This window comes from Mirounga leonina, unplaced genomic scaffold, assembly GCF_011800145.1.
Source record: "Mirounga leonina isolate KUSES-001 unplaced genomic scaffold, KU_Mleo_1.0 Mir_109, whole genome shotgun sequence".
Taxonomy (NCBI): domain Eukaryota; kingdom Metazoa; phylum Chordata; class Mammalia; order Carnivora; family Phocidae; genus Mirounga; species Mirounga leonina.
Genome location: NW_023270244.1, coordinates 4,733,266 through 4,740,710, shown reverse-complemented (window position 1 = coordinate 4,740,710; position 7,445 = coordinate 4,733,266). Strand labels below are relative to the sequence as shown.

The 7,445-nt window shown below is 44.6% G+C and overlaps 1 long non-coding RNA gene across 1 annotated transcript; it reads left to right on the top strand.

Moving 5' to 3' along the window:
* The first annotated feature begins 223 nt into the window (after positions 1–223).
* LOC118019793 lies at positions 224–2,295 on the top strand. The gene is made up of 3 exons (XR_004681752.1): positions 224–428; positions 1,227–1,350; positions 1,855–2,295. It is a non-coding gene; the product is annotated as an uncharacterized LOC118019793 (long non-coding RNA).
* Positions 2,296–7,445: the final 5,150 nt, after the last annotated feature.

Sequence of the window (7,445 nt, the reverse complement as noted above, 5' to 3'; positions counted from 1 at the left end):
AAACATTTACTAGTATGTGCCAGGCCCAAGGATTTGGAAATGAATGACACAATCTTTGCAGTGTCAGGGCCAGCCGTTTCTCACGCATTGTTTCGTCTTTTTTTTTTTTTTTTCAACAATGCTCTGGGTACATCTCTTTACCCCCATTTCACAGATGAAGGAACAGTCTTGCAAAGTGTAAGCAACTTGCCCAAGGTCACACAGTGAGTGAATGGATAACTTGGAATGGCTTGATGACCCCAAAGTCCCTGCTCTGTCACCCTGGCCTTGGCTGGTACAGCCTCCCAAACATCTGATGCAAGACTGTAAGATTTTAGAAGAGCTCCAGAGAAGGGCGGTGGAGTGCAAAAAGGATGAGAACATCCGAATAGGAATGGAGGGGGAGAACGGGCCTGTTATAGAGGCAGACAAAGGCCGAGGTAAACATGGTGAGTGGTATGTGTGTGTGTGTGTGTGCATGTATGTGTGTGTGTGGTGGGAGCAGCGGGGGGCTGGGGTGGGGAGGGAGGAGGGTGGAGTTGAGGGAGGTGGGGATGGTGGGGGAGCCTGGCTAAGCAGGCAGTGCCGGCCAGCTTGGATGGGGGCTTGAAACCAGACCATAGAGTTTGAATCTGAAGCTAAGTTCTGAATCTGGGTTTTAAACTCTCTAGCTATTGGAGGATGGCAGAAATTGGATTTTGGTGGGAAAAATCAGTCCCCAGTGCAGCCATACCACAAGTAGAAAGAAATGAGATTGTTCCCTGACTATTTCAAGGTCCATCTATAGTCACTCATTCTTAGATTCTTCTACAGTTTCAAGGTGATTGTTTCACTCAGGTCTTAATGTGACTTATGCATGCCTAAGAAATCCCCTTGGGAAGGATTTCAAAGGTCTCACATATAGGACCTCCTGTTGGTTGAGTCTAGAAAAAGGAACCAGACAAGAAAGTCACTTGTTTGCTGAGGACATACAATGTGCAAAACATTGTTCTAGGCATGGTAGGGAACAAGACATAATGCGGGAAAAATGTACCTAGCAAAACTGGGAAATCTTGAGACATGATGTCATAGTTATGCTGTGAAATACTTTCTGTTGATATGAATTAATATGGTTGGTGTCCATGAGACAAGGCAGAATTGCAAGTATCAGAATCCCCTGCATCGAAGGGGCACTGCAGTGGGCACACCTGTGTAAGTTGGGGCCTATGCATGAAACTTTTTGGTGAATTTGAAGTTCTGTTTTACAGAAAAGAAGTGGTAAAGGTGAAGAGGATCATGAGGAAGACCACAGGATTGATGTTGTCTGGGAAATGATGGGTCTGACCACTTACTGCCTTTTTCATTTGAACGTGAAAGTCCTGGAACTTGATGGTACCCGAAAAACATTAAGCCAGTTGCAAACCAATATCTCATTTACCACAAATCTTTTCTTCATGTTAATGAACTTTGGCTAGCAGGATTCCTTGGGGCAGGGAGTATATATCCGGAAAAGAAATATTGAAAAATTAGAGAAACATTCTTACTGCTAATGACTTGGTCAACTGAGAGTGGGTAATAGGCCTCATTTCTGTTTGTTATTAGGCATAACATGTTTTATTCCTTAGTGTAGAAAATATGAGCTTTTGATATCACTGCTGTAGTATAATTTACTCTCTGAGCCCTGTCTGAACTTAGTGATTCATCACTTTTCAAATTAGTAGGGACACGGGTAGGGTAATCTGAGGCTGTAATCAGTAAAACCTTCCGAATGCCTTCCGCAATAATGGATTGGGCTGTCATTTGTTGTATCTCTTATTTCTGTTGTTGTGTGAGCTTAGGATGTCAATTTCAGCTCATTAGTTTAATTTTTAAGATGTTTCCACTTGCTTCTGACAGCAATAGGAAGCATGTCCACTGGATGCATGCTGTCTTATTTGTTGAATTTGGCAGCAGTACCCCCCGCCCGCCAAGTAAAAGACAAGATACTCAAGTGTCAAGCGCTTACGGGGTCATCCATCTTCTTCGGCCTTCCACCCACTGGGCTGGACCACATGCACCCACTGTCGGAGCCCCTTCTCTGCTCTCTTTTTGTCATTATGCTGTTGTCAATTCCACCGTTTATTCAGTGATTAATCATCATTTGGAAGGTTCTGCTGGGAGCTAACAGAAAGGGGAGTATTCCTGCAGGTGGTTTCTCTCTGATTAGTCCAACGTGATAAAGACTTGCTGCTGGGGCTTTGTCATGAGGAGGGGAAGAGGGTGCCTTTTTTTTTCTTTTGCGGAAATGCATTGGAATTTTATAAACCTGGGAAATAAACTTTAATTGTACAAACATTAGAATACATCTTTTTAAAAGTGTTCTATAAGAGACACCGTTTTCAGTTAAATCACATTTAGGATCACAACTCTCTTATACTCTTATTCTGATTTTTTTTTTTTTAACCTTAGGGCATCAAGGTGCACGTTTATCAACTTAAGTGCCTAAAAATAACTCCAAGGGAGATGAGATATCTGGTGGCTTACCAGTAATCATTTCTCACTGAAGTAATGCATTTAATATTTTTACCTTTGCAGCCACAAAGATGGATAATGTTGGTATTTAACTTGGTGCATTATGGCTATTTTATATTACTTATTTAGGAATAGAATTTCCGACGATGAAGGTTTCAGTTTTATGGTTTAATGATGACTACCACTTCCATTAAAAAAATAAAAAGCATGTAGAAGGATGCACGCTGGAAGGCTTTCCAAAGAGGCTCAGGCTCTGTCAGAGTGGGGGTGCCTGGTTTGTGGTGGCAAGGTGCGGCCAGGGCGGGAAGTTAGAGAGTCTCTGGGTGGGAAGTAGGAGAACAGGGAGGGTGGGGAGGAGCAGGGGAATGCAGTTCAGCCCACTTCCAGCCGGACCAGTCTCTCCACCAATTCTCACACATGTGATTTCTGAGTGAGTAGGCAGGGTTTCCAGAATGAGGAAAGTAGGACCTTCTGTGGACAGGAAGAAAGAGTATGAGTGTGCATGAACTTTTTTTCACTTCTCATGAATGTGAGAGGAAGGATGAGTGGACTCAGAGAGATTTACTTATTTTGGTCTTACTCCCATGGGCAAATTCAGAGATTCCCGGATACTGCTCTGTGGATTTATTCATTATTTTCATCTGCTCCTAATGTGGAGTTTCTCTCAACTGGACATGTGTGGATGAAAGAGACTAAAGATGTCAAGATGTCAGAACCGAATATTCGTGTCTGGTATTTACTTTGACTAGCAAATTGTCTCCTCCTCCCCAGGCTCCCTCTTCTCTGCTGGTGATTCAGGTTTTTCCTTGGATCTTTGCCCTCTTTGGTCTGAGGCTGAGCATGGTATTTGGAGCCCAGGAGTGGTCCCTGAAGGCTGGCTGTGTGGGTGGAGGAAGCCCTGGTCGCTTGAAGCATGCTGCTGGTGGGCATGGCTGGCGCGTGCATGAGAAGGGGGGAAGGGGTCCCTCCCCCAGGACAGCTGCCTCTCGGGCAGGGAGCTTGGACCAGTCCCGGGGCGATTTGCAATTCACCAGTTACTCTTTCAACAGGCCAGTTCCCTGGGGACTGGGAGCAGCTGCTGTCTGACAGGGAGATGGGCAAGAGTGACAGCTGAGCTTCCAGCCTGGGAGGTGGCTGGGAGTCCTGTGGTGGAGGAAGGGCTCTTGCAGAAGACGGCCCAAGAGTAAGGGATCCACATGGATGTGCGAGGGCCAGAGATGGATGTAGGGAGCAGCCCAAAGTCCTCTCCTGGGCAGAATCAGCAAAGTGCAGAACACGAGTCTCAGTGTCCCCTCCTGACCTTCCAGCTGTCTGCCTGCCACCCCCAAATCTAAGCCTGCTCTTGGAGCCTTTTTCTACCTTCAAGTGTAAGAGGCTGATGACAGCTGGAGTGTAATCTCTTCCAGGTGGAGATTGCTTTTGAATGGACATCATGACCTAGAGCGGTGGCTCCCAAGGTGTGGTCCCTGGGCCAGGAGAGTTAGCATTACTTGGAAATTTGTTAGAAAGGCAAATTTCTAAAAAAAATAAATAAATAAATAAAAAAGAAAAGAATAGAAGAAAAAAGAAAAAGAAAATTAAAAAAAGAAAAAGAAAAGTGAAAAGAAAAAAGAAAAAGAAAATGAAAGGAAAAAAAAGGAAAAGAAAAAGAGGCAAATTCCTGGACCCTACCACACACCTACTGAGGCAGAAACTCTGGGAGTCGGGACTCAGCAATCCAGTTTAACAAGCTCTCCAGGTGATTCTGATGGATGCTAAGGTTTGAGAATCACTGACCTACAGTGATTGTGCTCTCACCCAGTGGTATTCGGGGCATTTACCAGTGAATTGAGGCAAAAGAACACTAAGGACAACAGGGCCTCATGAGCCTCTCTTCTCTCTCCTCTCAGGACACAACCTATGCTACTCATAACTAAAGCCCTCCTACCCATGGGTCCTAAGCTGCTGAATTCAACAAAGTAAAAATAGCCTTTGGAATTTAATTAGCCTGAGTATTTCCACTGTGGACAGATACACTGTTGAAACGTTTGAGCAGATGTGGCTTCCCCTTCTTGTTCCTAGTGCTCAAGTTAGGCTCTCGAATTCTCCTGGAACAGAGCCATTGCCCTTTAGTGAGTGGTTGTCCAAGGCCTGGCTGAGGGAGAAAGGGCATCTACAAGCAAATGGTGCTAATAAAGAATGTTAAGGTATAGGAGATTCCCCAGTGTCTCCAAAGCAGCCCCCTGCTTTAGGAATGGCACCAAAGAACATTTGATGGCAGAGAATGGGACCTTCAGAAAGTTAGGATTGTGTCCAAAGTGTGGTCAGTATAGAGCAGTAGGTCCTTGGTAGATTCTTACTGAATTGAAAACCTCCTTAACTTCATCTCAAGAGCCTGTTTGTAACTCTTCATTCATACGTGTATCTCAACCTCCTTGAACCTAATTTTAATTTTGGTTTATATAGGATCTTGCAGTAACAAGTCCCAGATGAGGTAATGAATTTACTACCCACAGTGTAAAGGAATGTGTCCCTTTATTTATCCTAAAACGACCTCTTCCAAGTTTCAAGGGTGCTTATCTGAAATCTTAACTCTTAGATTTGGGTGTTGATCGCTTCCGACTTGGTCTGAGATGTTCTCTTTGTGATTGAGCAAAGATGAGTCAGTAGCACGGATCAGCACTGCCACACCACGCCAGGCTAGAAACTCTTCAAGGAGAGGAATGCCACCTGACTCCATCCCAGGGCCTGGCTTACCTCTGCTAGAGTTGGTGGTCATCTCCATCATGTGCTTTAGGAACTCACAAAGACCCCACCACATTCCTCCTGAATCAGTGCTTAAAATTCTACCTGGAAACCCACTGCTTTGGGTAAAACATTTCCTTTTCAAGTATTTTCTATTACTGGATCTGACTTTCATGAAGGCAGGGAGCATGGCTCCAACATTTTTTATTAGCCATTCCGCCTGTCATAGAGCCTGAAATAATAGGCTTGCCATAACTCTTTACCTTTGTATGGACACATATTCTTAGAGAGGGAAAACAAGGTATTCATTTACTCCTTAGTACGGATGGGAGGTGAGGGTGGAGACAAATGATTGAGGCACGTTCCTTGCCTTCATGAAAGCTAAGTCTGGTAGGAGAATGTACTTGTAAAGGAATTGCTTTGCCCAGAGAAATGAGTTTCCAATGGTAAAAGTTTAGGCATTTTTGATCTGGCCAACTGGGCCAGCCCGCCATCTTCCTGCCTCACTCCTCCGCATGGTATCTAGAAGGGATCTCAACTTAGAGAAAAAGTTTTGTCCATTCTCTGAAAACCAGGAAGATCAGGGCAGCATGCGTGTTCTGGTTGGGGGGGGGGGGAGAGAAAAAGATATGCTGACATAACAGCTCACATTTACTCAGCATTTACTATGTGCCAGGAATTCTTCAGTGCACTTAATAGTTATCAACTCACCGGATTCTCACAATAACCTAGGAAGTAGGCACTCTTTTTTTTTTTTTAAAGATTCCATTTATTTATTTGACAGAGAGAGACATGGTGAGAGAGGGAACACAAGCAGGGGGAGTGGGAGAGGGAGAAGCAGGCTTCCCGTGGAGCAGGGAGCCCGATGTGGGGCTCAATCCCAGGATCCTGGGATCATGACCTGAGTCGAAGGCAGACACTTAAGGACTGAGCCACCCAGGCGCCCTGGAAGTAGGCACTCTTAGTACCCCTATTTCAGGGAGGGGGAAATCGAGGCTCAGAGAAGTTAAGTAATTTGCTAAAGGAGACCCAAGAGCAGGAATTCAAATCTAGGCAGTTTGATTTCGAAGACTGGCTTGGAAAGAGTAAGCTGGGCTGCCTCCCTGCAGAGGAAAAGGGACACAGAAAGGCAACATCAGGGCGGAGGACCAACAACTTCTACTCCACCATTTTGCCGAGGATGAGCCCACTATGGCAGGTGGCAGCATTCCAGGGAACAAAGATGGGATAGTGCCAGGATCCTGGGAGCAAGTGCATGAAGCAGATGCAGGACCTCTCACAGACACAATCCTGCTTTGCCAGGTAGGGGAGGGAAAGGGTTATTTAGAGGCAGATCAGAAGGCCCCTAATAATTTGATCAGTTCTCTGTGGAAAGCACTTAGTTGCTATGATAATGAGTACTCTATAAATATTAATAGAATAAGGCCAAACAGAATATTACCCCATTAACGCAGAGGCTCACAGAATTAGCCTTGAACATCATGGTCTAATGATGGACCACTCAGTCATTTGGTTTTAAATCCCACTGAACACATGCACTAGCTCCGGGCCTCATAGTGATTAGTAACAAAGGTCTGGAGTAAATGCTGTCATCTTGCTTTGGAAGGGCAGCGCACCTCTCCTCGAGTGCTGTGTACATCCTAGATGTGCACCGTTTCGATGTGTTTAGTGGTATTTAGTAGAAACAACTGTGATTCTGATTACTTGATATTGTATTTGGTCACAACTCATGGGATTTTAGCACTGAAGGACTACAGATAGATTCATCCAGTTTCGAGCAGAAAAGGGTCTTAGGGATCGGTTAGACTAGGAGTCTTGAACTCAAATGCTCCAGGGTTGAGGCAGGTAAGGTAAATGAGAGAGCAGGCTGTGCATAAGACAGACGCTGCAACGTGCCTACCACTTGAACTCTTGTTTTAGATGCAAGGTGTTTGTTTACTCATTTTCCCTCTGTCTCGGGATTGAAGGTGATACAAAGGAATGCAATTAAAAAAATAAAGAATAGGATGAGGGGGAAATAATGATAAGTAAAATAAAACTAAGGATAAAGTTAATGAACCTAATGATTTAAAATTCTGTACAGTTCTGCACAAATCTCTGAGCTTCCTAACAGCCAGTGTAAAGAAAGGAACAGAACCAAATATTTAGAAGCCCACATTACTTTCGGTTCCGAAGCCTGAAAGCTCCCTTCTTTAAACTCTGTCCTTCTTTCCTTCTCTCTTGGTTCTCCTCCCATTTCCCTAACAATTCCT